The following is a 13,832-nucleotide window of genomic DNA, read 5'->3' as shown; positions in this document are numbered from 1 at the left end:
TTCCAAAGAATAGCCAGGAGAGATAAGAAAGCCCTCCTCAGCGATCAATGCAAATAGAGGAAAACAACAGAATGGGAAAGACTAGAGATCTCTTCAAGAAAATTAGAGATAACAAGGGAACATTTCATGCAAAGATGAGATCGAATAAGGACAGAAATGGTATGGACCTAACAGAAGCAGAAGATATTAAGAAGAGGTGGCAAGATATTAGGAAGAGGTGGTAAGAATACACAGAAGAACTGTACAAAAAAGATCTTCACAACCCAGATAATCACGATGGTCTGATCACTGACCTAGAGTCAGACATCCTGGAATATGAAGTCAAGTGGGACTTAGGAAGCATCACTATGAACAAAGCCAGTGGATGTGATGGAATTCCAGTTGAGCTATTTGAAATCCTGAAAGATGATGCTGTGAAAGTGCTGCACTCAATATGCCAGCAAATTTGGAAAACTCAGCAGTGGCCACAGGACTAGAAAAAGTCAGTTTTCATTCCAATCCCAAAGAAAGGCAATCCTAAAGAATGCTCAAACTGCTGCATAATTGCACTCATCTCACATGCTAGATGCTCAAAATTCTTCAAGCCAGGCTTCAGCAATACATGAACTGTGAACTTCCAGATGTTCAAGCTGGTTTTAGAAAAGGCAGAGGAACCAGATATCAAATTGCCAACATCTGCTGGATCATCAAAAAAGCAAGAGAGTTCCAGAAAAACATCTATTTCTGCTTTAGTGACTGTGTGGATCACAATAAACTGGAAAATTCTGAAAGAGATGGGAATACCAGACCACCTGCCTCTTGAGAAATCTGTATGCAGGTCAGGAAGCAACAGTTAAAACTGGACATGGAACAACAGACTGGTTCCCAATAGGAAAAGGAGTACGTCGAGGCTGTATATTGTCACCCTGCTCATTTAACTTATATGCAGAGTACATCATGAGATACGCTGGGCTGGAAGAAGCACAAGCTGGAATCAAGATTGCTGGGAGAAATACCAATAATCTCAGATATGCAGATGACACCACCCTTATGGCAGAAGGGCAGTCAGTAGCTTGGGCTTCATTCAAGGCTTTTAGCGGAGGAATGCATGAACAGATTTCCATGTCAGAATGATCACACTGGCTCCAGGGAGGCCAGCGGAATGGAGGCATGGAGATGGGTGAGGAATCCAGGCAAGACAAGATGGCGCCTGGCCTCTGGAGTCTCTGTAGGCCCACACTTCCCCTGTGTCTCAGATAAAACTCTATTTACAGCTCTTTGCCGCTGCTAGACTGTCAGTCCCTTGAGTGCAGAAACTGGCATTTACTCATCTCTGGAGTCTTAGTGCTCCCAGGTGATGAAGCTCTCAGTAAAGGGTTGGTGGCGCTTATTGAAGGAAAGAATTCATTAATTACAAAAATGATTCCCCTGGATTCCTCATCACCAGACCCCCACCACCACGCCGTCTCTTCCATGGCTGCCTGCACGAATCTCCTCAGCAACTACTCTACTTCTTTTACATTTGCTCACTCCAAGGTGTAGGCTGACTCTCACTTTACTTCTTGAAGCATAGACCTTGATTTTTTTAGTCCTCACAGCCTTCAGAACATCTTACGCTGCCCTCTTCTCTCACTACAGCCTTGCTCATCACGCCACTCCATCCAGTCAAGACTTCACACAAGTTGGGCTTAAAGTGCCCCTCCCCTACCATCTTGAAAGTTTCCCAGGGGTAAGCTCACTTATGTGGAGCAGCTACTCCCTTCCATGAGATTTCCTAAATTCATCTCATTGTTTAAGTATAAAAATAAAATAGTCCCACCCTCTGCAAGAAGCAGTCATGAACTCTACCAGGATAACCTGGTAGAGAGTTCCACCCAGCATTAATCCCATTAATGTGTATTCCTGTGAACTGCATATGATTTGATGTTTTCCTTTCAAGGACTTAACAGCAAGTCCTTGTGTCTACCTGCCTTGCCTGTACCGTCAGGCTCCTACTCCGTGTTCCCCTTGCCCTGATCCCTGGACCAGCCAAAGGTACCTGGACTTGTTCCAGGCCACAGGGGTCTTCTGTTTTGACCTGTTTGCAAGAACTCGGGCTTGACCAGGACAAACTCAGAAGCAGAAAACCCACTGTAGCCACTGCCCATCTCCAGGCCTGGACCATACCTCACCCTGGCCCACTGGCTTCCCAGCAGTGAGCACCGTGTTACCCAGAAGGGCTTCTTCAGACCCTCTATGTGTGTGCTCATTCACTCAGTTGTGTTCAACTCTTTACAACCCCATGGACTATAGCCCACCAGGTTAACTTTGGCCATGGGATTTTCCAGGCAAGAATACTAGAGTGGGTTGCCGTTACCTACTCTGGGAGATATTCCCAACCCAGGCATTGAACCTGAGTCTCCTGTGTCTCCTGCGTTGGCAGGTGGGATCTTTACCACTGTGCCACCTAGGAAGCCCAGAGACGCTCTAGTGGAATTAAAATGGGAAGTATCCTAGAGATATTCCTCTCCCTAGATGCCTTCATCTACTTGGGGCTGGTGCCCTTCCTTCCACAGGTTTGTGCTAATGTCACCAGACAACACAGGAGACCCAGTAAAATTAGAATTTTAGGTGAAAAATGTGTACTTCTTTAGTAATTATTCCCAAATATTGTATGGAATTTTCAATTCCACAAATCAAATTTTAATTTTAATTTGACAACTTAGTTTGTACTTGCTACTCAGTTTTTAGAAAAATGGTATCTACTCTTAATAGGCAAATAATTATGCAGAAAACAAAACACATATACATTATTAAAACTTGAAACTCTTGAAAATATCCTTTATGTTCTCTGTTTCTCACGCTCATGGACATCTCTTACAAGGACAGGTTTGCAAACATCTTTATAGCTCACTTGAAGTCCCTTGTCTCTGCCCAACCTTCCTCGCTCAGCTTATAATTCTCTTCCCATGATCACTCTTTGCATCATTAAGTTCAGCCATTCTGACCCTTCTTCCGTTCCCAAGCAATTACCATTCAATCGAGGGCTTCACCTTGACTTGCTCTGTCTTATGATGACATATCAAAACATCTCCTCTTTACAAGTCAGTGAACCACATTAAGGAAACACTGAATGGCTAGTAAGTAGTTCCCTGAGTCTTACAAATTGACCTCAAGGATCAGATTCCTGTTTCTAACTGTCCCATGCTGTCTAACTCTAGGAAATCCATCCAGCAAATCAACTCCAGGACCCCAATCCTAGTTCTGGTCTGGTCTACCATTGCTCTCCATTAGCCAGAGAAGTTCCTAGTTGGGAAAAGCAAGGTATCAGATAAAACCCTGAACAATTTTCTCACACATGAATAAACTGGATTCCTCCCAGAGTCCCAGGGGACATCTTAACTGTGTTTAAGCCATGATGTTTATTAAATGGTGCCACAAAAAGGGCACATTTAGCATTACTCCAGGAGTGGAGAGTTTAACCCATTCATAAATGTATGTCTAGGGGAGCTATAACTTTGCAATTAGTTTCCAGTTTGCACAGAGAGTAACTGGGATTGCAGGAGACTGTGGATAAAACTCAGAGAGGGAACCAGAGTAGTAGTCAAGATCTGATGAGAACATCGGGGTACATGTTTCTTCCTGAATTGTGGTTTTTCCCTGGGCAGATGTCCAGGGGTGGGATTGCCGGGTCATGTCATAGTTCTATTTTTAATTTTTTTAAAGGACTCTCCATACTGTTCTCCATAGTGGCAGTACCAATATACGTTCCCATCGACAGTGCAAGAGGATCCTCTTTTCTCCACACCCTCTCCAAATCTATCATTTGTAGATTTTTTGGTGATACACTCGTACGTGTAAAACGGATAGCTAGTGGAAAGCTGCTGTATACCACAGGGAGCTCAGCTCTGTGCTCGGTGCGGACCTAGAGGGGTGGGAGGGAGGCTCAAATGGGAGGGGATACATGTATGCATACAGTTGATTCACTTCATTGTATGGCAGAAATTAACACAATATTGTATAGGAATTATATGCCAATTAAAAAATAAAAATAGATCTTAAAAGAAAATGATGAGACCTGGATGGTCCCCAGGTGGGCTGGTTAGGAAGGAAGCATATTAGTGAGATCAAGAAAGATTTATTAATATATCAAAGGGAAAAAACATTTTGAATTACCAGAAGGTCATCACCAAAGAGAGGCATGGTGCTAGAGAGGTAGATGATGTCATTGCTATTTACAACTTTCATCATATTACTAAGATTCTGATCAGTTTCCTCTATCACTTCATCCTCATGAGAAAGGTAAGATAGATAATTATTATACCCTCTTCAACTCCAAAGGAAAAGAAAGTGTTGAGAAGGATTTAGGAACTTCAAGGGACATAGGTTTCCTGACTTCTGGTCCAGGGTGCCTTCCATGATGAGCAGATAGTTGTTACTGTGTTAGAACCAGCTTGGCCCTGGCCAGGAAGTTGCTTTCAGACTTATTTCAGTACTTCTGGAAGGATGTGCTGGGATTTCAGAGGCTGTTGTTATAGTGAGCAGCCCAGGAAGAAAAACGGACCTTGGTTTGGATCCTGTCTCTTCTTTGCCAGCCTGGACGCTCATCTATGTTTGGGTATAATGATGGTCATGGAGAAGAGGTGCTGTGAGCCATCACTGAGCTGACATGTGTGGAATGCTGGCACAGAGCTGCAGGAAGCACAGGCATTATTATTAACAGTGACTCTTAACTGTGGGCTCAGGAATCTAACCTGTGTTCACATCTATGCAAATCTTCACTAACGTAGAGACGAAACTGATGAGAACTGGTAGTTCTTCAGAGCTACCAAAAGGCTGGTGGTGTTGCATGTTTTCTGAAGTGACAAGAGAAAGTTACAAGCTAATGATGGCTCCCATCTGTTGACTGCTAATGGTGTCAGACACTGTCATAAGCCCTTTACATGCATATCCTCATTTACTCTCCTATCACCCAAGAAATCAGGAATTGTTCTTTACCTCAGTTTGTAGTTAGGGAAACCTTGGTTTAGTGGGGTTAAGAAATTGCCCATTGTTATGGATCATAAGTGATAGGATCAGGATTCACTAAGTTTACGCTCTTAAATAGACACAAGTAACCCAACCAAACCGTTCTTTGTAGGGGTGTGTGTGTGCGTGCATGCCTGTGTGCATTGGTGCCCATGCTTTCAGAAGAAAATACCTCAAGTATTAGCAGTATATACCTTCGGGTAGTAGGATTACAGGTGGTCACTTTCTTCTTTTTGCCTTGATGAACTGAGTATGCATTGTTCTTATCGTTTAAAATATTTCATTCTGTATAAAACAGGTAACTAATGAGAACCTTCTATATAGCACAGGGAACTCTATTTAATGCACTGTGGTGACCTGAATAGGAAGGAAGTCCTAAAGGGATGGGATACAAGTATATGTGTGACTGATTCACTTTGCTGTACAGTGGAAACTAACACAATGTTATAAAGCAACTGTACTCCAATCACAATTTTAAAAATACATATTTTTCATTTTGACAACAAATACAAAATTTGCAAATCAAAACAAGGCTTCAAAAATATAATGAAAATGACTACACCTTGGACACATATTGGGGGAGGAAAGCTCTAAATAGTCACAGCATTTTCAGGGTCCACTGTAGTGAAACTTACAAGGGTTTTTTTTTTTTTTTTTTCAGTCAAAGAAAAGTGAAAGTTACTCAGTCGTATCTGACTGTGTGTGACCCCATGGACTATACAGTCCATGAATTCTCCAGGCCAGAATACTGGAGTGGGTAGCCTTTCGTTTCTCAAGGGGATCTTCGCAATCCAGGGATCAAAACCAGGTTTCCCGCATTGCAGATGGATTCTTTGCCACCTGAGCCACCGGGGAAGCCCAAGAATACTGGAGTAAGTAGCCTATCCCTTCTCCAGCAGATCTTCCCACCCCAGGAATTGAACCCGGGTTTCCTGCATTGCAGGCAGATTCTTTACTAACTGAGCTATCAGTCAAAGAAGCCTTCAGAATAAAACAAACTCCTTGAAAATAAAAATTACATTCCTCTTTACCACCTAAAAGCTCAGATTCCATAAGTCCTGGCTTTTGGGCAGAAGATCTGAGTTCTAAATCTTAAATCTCTTTCTGATCTGAGCATCAACAATAATCCAAAGATTTTTCAATTATTTACTCTAGAACACCATCAACAAGTTCTTAAATCTGTTTTGCTTTACTACATTTTCTCTTTGCATGACGATGTATAACTTATGAGCAAACCCCTTTTCTTCTCCGGTCATTACTAAGGATAAAATGATGAAAGATCCCCAAAGCAAACATTCGTCTTTCTGTTTGCTCTGAGCTCTGAAGTCTTCTTCCAGAGAGCTGCAATGATAAATTAAGACTCTGTATCCCCTGAAAACAGAGCTAGTCCTCAAGGATGACCTCAGTGGGGGAGGAAAGGAATTAAAAGCAAATTGAAGGAACTCAAACATCATGACCTTTTCCTGTTTTCCTGCTGTCAGCAACAGTGCAGGAGATGTGAGAGAGCTGGTCCGCCAGTACTCTAGAGCTGGGGCCCAGTCCTGGGTGAGAGATCCTGGAGGGTGAGGGGGTCCCCCAGGTCATGTGATCATGTGACCTGGAGGGAGATATTTCATCTAGTGGGCTTATGCTTTCCCATCTTCAAAATGAGTGTTTCAGACCAATGCAGCATCCAGAATGCACAACAAAGACACAGTGAGTCTGAATTTTGAGGGGAGGGTCCAGGGATGTGAATTCTGTTTGAAAACTCATTAGAGATTGTTATTACAATATTTATTATATAGATTTTTATTTGGGGGAATTAACTAAAGTATACCTTTCCCCTTCTTTCAAAAGTTAATTAATTTACATAATTTATTTTAATAATTCTGGATAGACTGGACATCTTTTTCTAAAGGGAATTCCTAGAGGTGATCAGAAAATCCTTTGCCCATCCTTCTACTTTAGTCATTAAAGCACTATCATGGTGGAAGAGAGAAAGGAGGATTTTAGATTGAGTTGTGCAAATTTGCAAAAATCATGTTTGGTTTTTATAAAAACATTACTATTTGTTTATGGAGAAAAGACTGAAACAAGCTTCCACAAACACCACCAGGATGCTATTTTTTGTAAGGATATACTTCAGTCTATTCTAAAACATGTAAGTCAGATTGGTAAATTGGGAATACCAATATAGAACGCCTTTTTGCATGCACAGCAAATTAAAAAAGCACATAACATATAATGCTTGTATCTATTTTCAGGTGGACAATTATGGAAATTCCAAATCTGGGTCCACTGGGGTTTAAGACTGAATTCTCAATCACTGATGCTACTGCCACAAATAACGGGACTGATTCAGGTTACACAAACCTGAGACTTTCATTTTAAGAAGGAATATTTATCTTATTCAACAAACTTATACTGAGCTTTCATTATGTCTTCGGTGTTGAGCTAATCAGAGATGCCTACCCAACCCAAACCATGAAGCTCTGGGTTTTTTTCAGTGCTGTTGATGAAACACTATGTATCAGATTTAAAAATCACTGAAGGAGAAGATGAGCTATCCGTAAGTTCCCTAGATGAACTTCACCCCTTGGTCAATAAGGCAAGATCCTTGGGCTAAAAGATAAACTTTTAAAAACATTAAATAGAGCAGCACAGAGAAGAAAAAAGAACTTGCAGGGGTCTCATGCTATAACAACTGCATCAGTGATACCAGTGCCCACCATCCTACTGTGTTTCCTTTGGCCTGTGTACACTGGACAGACTCCAGCATAGAAATGATTTGAATTATCTTGCTCTCAATCATAACACAGAGAGTGTACTTTCTTTGTCTCAAAAGTAACTGAGACCTGACTGGGCTATCAGAGTTATGAAACCAACAGACAGCTCTGAAGAGCAAGGATTCCTGGAGAGTTGAGGTTTTTTTGTTTTGTTTTTTTAATCACTGCTTACTTAAGACAACTAGTAACAGAATGAAATAAATCTCATAAAGATCTGTTTCCAGTCACTGAACTATTATTTTTCTCCACAAGCTGAGGTCACCCATCAGTTTTTAGGCTTGAAATGTCAAAATGAAAAAAGAAAAAAAACCAAAAAATCAGGAATGAGCAACATGTTCTGAGGAGCAGCCAGGCAGATGTCACCAAGTCACAGCTTACAGTCATTTCTCTGCCTTCTATTGCAGAGTCGAAAGATTTTTAAAGGATGTCCATAAATTCAAGAAATGTTCTGTCACTTCATCTTTGAGGCCTTGCTGTCATGAAATCAGCCTTGTTAGACTCCAGGAACCCCTTTTAAGCTCAAGCTTTGGCTCAAGAGGTGTATTAGTTAAAAACAGAGAATATAAGCATGTCCTATTCCACATCTTCAGACTTGGCAACCAGTGCCTAGCAACAGAGGAGGGGCTACAGTTGCTCTAACTCAGAGGTCCCCAAGCTTTTTGGCACCAGGGACCAATTTCATGGAAGATAGTTTTCCCACAGACGGGGCAGGGTCGGGGAGCAGGGGTATGGTTTGGGGATGATTCAAATGGATTACATTTATTGTGCACTTTATTTCTATTAAGAACATGAGCTCCACCTCAGATCATCAGGCATTAGATTTCGGAGGCTGGGGACCCCTGCTCTAACTGGTCACATTCTTCTCCAGACCTGGAGACCCCAGAAGAGGAGTCAACAGATAGGAGATTTTTTCAGGTGTTTCCTCCTCCTGGCATCAAAGTCTGGCTTAGCTTCTGGTGCTTCTTGTTCCTGAAGTTCAGTTCAGTCGCTCAGTCGTGTCCGACTCCTTGCGACCCCATGAACCACAGCACACCACGCCTCCCTGTCCATCACCAACTCCCGGAGTCTACCCAAACCCATGTCCAAAGAGTCGGTGATGCCATCCAGCCATCTTGTCCTCTATCGTCCCCTTCTCCTCCTGCTCCCAATCCTTCCCAGCATCAGGGTCTTTTCCAATGAGTCAACTCTTCACATGAGGGGGCCAAAGTATTGGAGTTTCAGCTTCAGCGTCAGTCCTTCCAGTGAACACCCAGGACTGATCTCCTTTAGGATGGACTGGTTGGATGTCCTTGCAGTCCAGGGGACTCTCAAGAGTCTTCTCCAACACCACAATTCAAAAGCATCAATTCTTCGGTGCTCAGCTTTCTTCACAGTCCAACTCTCACATCCATACATGACCACAGGAAAAACCATAGCCTTGACTAGACGGACCTTTGTTGGCAAAGTAATGTCTCTGCTTTTTAATATGCTATCCAGGTTGGTCATAACTTCATATTAAATGGAATTTATCATCCAGGAAAATGTCCTATAAATGTCCAACATGGCATCAAATTCTGCATCAGAGGCAGGAGAGGTAGACACCCCATAAACCTCTCCTCTTTGGGGCAGCCCTCATCTCTGGGCAAGGCTGCAGCCAGCCAGCTAACCTGACTTCCCCCTGCACCACGGTGCTCAGCTGGCATCAGGCACCCATTGACAGGCTCAGGGCATGCCTCGTGCATCACTGCCATGGCCACAGCCCCACTAGGTGACGCTGTGTGCAGTCTAGCCTCATGGCCCTTCTACCAGCTTCCACATCAGCTCTTCCTAGCTGCCATCCATTTGGAGGTTTGTTAAGCTTCTCAGGTGATGTTGGTGAAGCAACAGCAACATTCTAGTTTAGCGCTACCCTCAAGGTCCAAGTTGAGGTGTCCATCAGATTTTCTTAGCACACACCGCAATGACACCCTTCAGGAGAAAAGAAAGCAAGCCCTGTTGCTACCGTCTTCACAGGGGACTCTAGAGGGCCCAGGAAATTGGAACGAATCCACATTTCTCTGTCTACCTTTGTTTCTAGTGGTCACTTTGAAGTTATTGTCAACAAGGGTCTTAACCTTTCAATGAGTTCTGGGAGGAAACCAAGTACAGTTGACCCTTGAATGACACAGGTTTGAACTGCAAGGGTCCGCTTACACATGGGTGTTTCTCTATAGTAAGTACTCCAGTACTGGGGCTTCCCAGGTAGTGCTAGTGGTAAAGAGCCTGCCTGCCAACGCCAGTGCAGGAGATGTAAGAGACACAGGTTTGATCCCTGAGTCGGGAAGATCCCCTGGAGAAGGGAATGGCAACCCACTCCGGTATTCTTGCCTGGAAAATTCAATGGACAGAGGAACCTTGTGGGCTACAGTCCATAGGGTCACAAAGAGTCTGACATGACTGATGCAACTTAGTCCACATGCACTCCGGTACTAGTGGAGTGATCCCTGGTGGGCTGAATCCATGGGATGCAGAACTGTGGATACAGGAGAACAGCATACAGATTTCCTACTGCTCAGAGGGTTGACGCCCCTAACTTCTGCACTGTTTAACTGTCAACTGTATTCACCACACTTTGTTTATCCATTCATCCATCAGTAGATGAGTTGTTTCCACCTTGTGGCTGTTATAAATAATGCTGTGACAAACACTGATGTGCAAATATCTGTCAAATCCTCCTTTCAATTCTTAAGATATATACCTAGAAATGGAATTGCCAGTTTATGTGCTAATTTCGTTTACACTTTTTAATGAACCATCATACTGCTTTGCATTTTTAATTTTACTCACAACTGACAGTAAAAAGTTAAAGAGAAGATACGAAACAATATATAAGTATATATTAGTTCGGACTCTGGAAATTTTGGCCTCTGTTCTCCTCTAAAGCACTCTTGTCTTCTGCTATGATGAAAAATTCCTTATAAAGACAGAATTGTATTTTAATAATTTTTATTAGTTATTGCAAATCCTTTATCTTTGTCCAACTTTTTCACTCAGTTTACAAGTTTTCCCAGCCTTGGTTATTCTTTGTATCAAGTTCAACCACCTTGACCTCTTTTCACTTCCCAAGAAATTACTCTTACACATAAAATCACTGTGATTTACTGCATCTTGTTTTATCCTTCATCAGAACATCTCATTTTCTGCTGGCTAATGATCCATGATCAGGAAAAACACCCAAAGGGAGTTAGGTCCTCACCACCTCATAAATTGGTCAGGAAAAGAAAAAAAAAAAAAAAAATTTGCATAGAAGGATAAATTTCCCAAAGGCCTCTGAGAAACTGCTCTTCTACTTCACAAATCAGAAAGTTTGAACATTGTGCAAAATTCCCATGAAAACCCATCTAACTTTATCTGAAGTGATTCCAGCTTTCTATATTTATGTGGATGATCAAGTGTGTCTATAAAGTCTTAGGAAAAGGGATAGAGGAGAATTACCATCCTCCAAGGGGAGGATGGTTGTGATGATAGAAGAATTTTGGGAGGCAGGAGGAATTTGACAGAGATAAGTGTGTCTCCTAAGTAGGCTAATTTTTAAAAATCGAAAAATCAAGTTTAACAAGTAAAATAAGGATGCCATTAGATGAAATGTGTTAAGGGAGTGGTTGGGGAATGAACAATTAGAGTCAAACAGTTGGAAAAAACCATCATGGTGCTGGAGAGGAAAGTTATTCTATGGTGATTAATACCATTTTACTCTGGTTAAGGGGGTAGGGAGGTGTTAATAACTGGTTATGGGTGTGAGAGGGCTCCATAGTACTTGTAAAAGTTCTGTTGCTTGGTTTGGGTGATGACTAATATAAAAATTCACCAGCTGAACACTTACAATTTGGGCCTTTCTCTTTATGTATATTATACTTAAAATTTTTTGGAGGAAGCATTTCTGGAATGATAGAATAAGGACCTCCAGAAACACATTTCTCCATAAAAACAGTAAGACCACTGGAAAAAATGATCAAAAGCAACTTTTTCAGAACTCTGGAAATTAAAGGATTGAAGCAGTCTGTTGTTCAGCTACCAAGTCCTGGCTGACTGTGACTCCATGGACTGCAGCACACCTGGCTTCTCTGTCCTTCACTATCTCCTGGAGTTTGCTCAAATTCATGTCCATTGAGTTGGCGATGCTATCTAACCACTGAAGCAGTCTAAGAAGCACTTACTCAAGAAAAATGGCTGAATCTCAGAAAACACAGTGAGCTTTGTGACATTTTAACTTACACTTTTCCATCTCTTTCTCCCCAGCCCCCACAGCTTTGAAAACCAACAGCCTCACAATTATGGTAGCTGTGGAAACAAACAATCTAGTAGCCCTGGGTCAGGGCAAGTTTGGAGGTTTGCCAAAGCCCTGTCCCCAGAGAACTGTCAATATTGAACAGTCTGATAGCTCGCTGAAAAGCTCCATTTCCAGAACTTAACTTTGATTTGATACAGAGTTGACTCCCCAAGAACAGCCCTACCCCTAGGTCATTAGTTGAAAAGAATCAGTGACAATTATTTAACATCTGTAGCTTCCTGAGAAAATATTTGCAAATCATATATTTGACGATAAAAGATTTATATCTAGAATATATAAAGAACTCTTACACTTTAATAACAACAAATAAAGGTAACTGGTCCAAGTTAAAAAATGAGCAAAGGATTTCAACAGACATTTCCCCCAAAGATACACAAATGGCCAAAAGCACATGAAAAGGTGCTTAACATCATTAGTCGTCAGGGAATACAAATCAAAATCACAGTGAAATACCATTTCCCACCCACTAGAATGGCTGTAATAATAAAGGCAGACAATAGCAAGTGTTGAGAATATGGAGCAATTAGAACCCTCATGCACTGCTGGTGGGAAAGTAAAATGGTATACCCTTTTGAAACACAGCATGGCAGTTCTTCAAAAGGTTACACATTACAGTTTGCATATGCCCAGCAATTCAATGTCTAGGCACACACCCCAAATTACTGAAAACGTATGTCCAGTCAAAAACTTGTACACCAATGTTTACAATGGCATTATTTGTAAGTCTAAAGTGGAAATGATCCAAGTGTCCATCAATTGATGGTCAAACAGATGTGGTACATCCATACTATGGAACACTATTTGGCAATATAAAAGAATGAAGTGCTGAAATATGCTACTACATAGACGAACATTAAAAGCATTATATCAAGTGAGAGAAGCCAGGCACAAAAGACCACATACTGAAATATCCAGAAGAGGCAAATCCATAGAGACAAAAAGTAGATTAGTGTCACCAGGGGCTAAGAGAAGGGAGAAATGGGGGATGACTTGTCATGTGTATGGAGCTTCTTTTTGGAAGGATAAAAATGTCTTAAAAGTAGATATTGGTGATATTCAACTCTGTGAACATAAAAATCCACTCAATTATACACTTGAAAAGTATAAATTTTATATGTAAGTTGTACCTTAATAAAACTGTTGTAAAGCAACAAAGTTTACTTTAATAATTCCTTAATGTCATTATAATCATATTATCCCTACACCAGGGGTAAAGCAGTTTTCTAAAGCATGGATGCAAGCTCCCATAAAATCAGGGACATAGATTGTATGGGGCTTCCCAGGTGCCACTAGTGGTAAACAATCTGCCTGCCAATGCAGGAAAAGTAAGAAATGTGGGTTCAAACCCTGGGTTGGGAAGATCCTCTGGAGGAGGGCGTAGCAACCCACTCCAGTATTCTTGTCAGGAGAATCCCATGGACAGAGGAGCCTGGCAGGCTACAGTCCATAGGGTTGCAGAGAGTTAACACAACTAAAGCAACTTAGCATGCACGCACAGATGTCTTGTACACCAATATTTCCCCAATACATACCACCAGGACTAAAATATAGTAGGTGGTCAATAGATCTCCTTATATGAATAAAACAGTAGAGAGATTAAGAAGCTGTTTAGAACCAGATCTCCCAACTTGTGATTCTTCCTTCCATAGTACAGAGGTGTGGTAGACAATGATATAATGAATAAGGAATTTGAGGTGACCTGGCCAGGATGCCAGGTACACTCCTTATTGGGAAATGGATATGCTCTTTATTTAAGATGGAGGTGCTCTCTT

The 13,832-nt window shown here is 41.7% G+C and overlaps 1 protein-coding gene across 5 annotated transcripts in view; it reads right to left on the bottom strand.

Annotated features, from left to right (window-relative positions):
- The window catches only part of PDZD2 (PDZ domain containing 2), a 395,186-nt gene that overhangs the window by 221,162 nt on the left and 160,192 nt on the right, over positions 1 to 13,832 (bottom strand). The window lies entirely within an intron of this gene.

Source organism: Odocoileus virginianus, chromosome 14, assembly GCF_023699985.2.
Source record: "Odocoileus virginianus isolate 20LAN1187 ecotype Illinois chromosome 14, Ovbor_1.2, whole genome shotgun sequence".
NCBI lineage: Eukaryota > Metazoa > Chordata > Mammalia > Artiodactyla > Cervidae > Odocoileus > Odocoileus virginianus.
Note: the sequence above shows the minus strand (reverse complement) of the source record. Positions and strands in the feature narration are given on the sequence as shown.